Genomic DNA, 1,503 nt, shown 5'->3' on the forward strand with positions numbered 1-1,503 from the left:
ATTTTTAAAAATTCCTTCATGGGATGTGGGTGTTGCTGACTAGACCAGCATTTATTGACCATTTCTAATTGCCCTTGAGGGGTCTTTAAGAGTCAACCACATTGCTGTGGATCTGGAGTCACATGTAGGCCGGACTGGGTAATGATGACAGATTTCCTCCTCTAAAGGACATTAGTGAATCAGATTTTTTTTAATGGCAATCGACAATGGTTTAATGATCACCACTAGACTTGTAATTCCACCATCTGCCGTCGTGGGATTCAAATGCTGATCCCCAAGAACATTACCCTGGATCTTTGGATTACGAGTCCGATGTCAATCCCACTGCCTCCCAGTATCGAAGTGTAATCACTCAAAACCAATTCGATTAGGCAGGACATACCATTTTCATGTCCAACACCAAACTCCTAAAGCAACTACTCTACTCTGAACTCAATCATAGTAGCAGATTCCCAGGAGGGCAGCAGGGATGCTTTATGGGTGTCCTCTAAGTACCCGTGAAGAGATGAAGTATCCCTGCCACTCATGGACCAACCAAAACAGAGAAAGTTCATTCAGGAAGATATTGAAAACACAGAGAAACTTCCCTCAGAGCATAGACCAGACTTATCAACTGTCTCAGAACCCATCGAACCAGCGAGGAAGCAAGTTTTAGAACAAAGAACAAAGAAAATTACAGCACAGGAACAGGCTCTTTGGCCTTCCAAACCTGCACCGACCATGCTACCTGTCTGAACTAAAACCTCCTACCTTTCTGGGGACCATATCCCTCTATTCCCATCCTATTCATGTATTTGTCCAAATTTTAAAAAAATACTTTTCCAATTCAATCAAATCAAGTCCAATTCAGAGTCTCAACAAGTTGAGACATTTCCGATCCAGGCTGGCAAGACAGGGCAAGCGACCATTTACCCTGTCCTGGGCCTGATCTACATGAGCCAAGCTGATTGGAGGAGGGAAAGCAATTCCTCCTCCAAGACTTGAGCTCATCTGCATCTTAGCCAAAAGGCCGAGATACCGCTTTTAAAAATTGCTTCATATGAAACATATGAAGCCTAAATGTAACCCAATGACCTCAACCAAGTGCAGCATCCGCATAACTACACTTGATCTTAGCCAAAAGGCCGAGAAGCAAATGCCCCTTAAAAGTTACTATCGTATTTCTCCTTGATCCTGAGGGCTGCCTAAGAGAGGAGAGTTAATATAGACTCTGTAGACTGTTTGCTGTAGATTCTGTCAAAATTCCCATCAACCTCCGACTCATTGGTTGACTCAGTGGTGTCAATAGATACTCAGGCATTCAATGATGGATTCTTATCTATTTTGCATTCGTAATGCCTCACTAAAGACAAGTATCAGGAATGCTATTGTGTCCTTGGTATTCAGCATTCCTAAGGAGGCAGTGAGAAATTTAAATTTCTAATGGCCTGTCAGCTGGGTAAAATTTAATTATCACAATGGTAGATCTGCTGAAGTTCGAAAAATGTTGCTCTGCATAGGATG

At 42.5% G+C, this 1,503-nt stretch overlaps 1 pseudogene; it reads right to left on the reverse strand.

Moving 5' to 3' along the window:
• Window positions 1-934: 934 nt before the first annotated feature.
• Window positions 935-1,136, reverse strand: LOC144507426 (U2 spliceosomal RNA; annotated as a pseudogene).
• Window positions 1,137-1,503: the final 367 nt, after the last annotated feature.

The sequence above is a fragment of the Mustelus asterias genome, chromosome 18 (assembly GCF_964213995.1).
Source record: "Mustelus asterias chromosome 18, sMusAst1.hap1.1, whole genome shotgun sequence".
Taxonomy (NCBI): domain Eukaryota; kingdom Metazoa; phylum Chordata; class Chondrichthyes; order Carcharhiniformes; family Triakidae; genus Mustelus; species Mustelus asterias.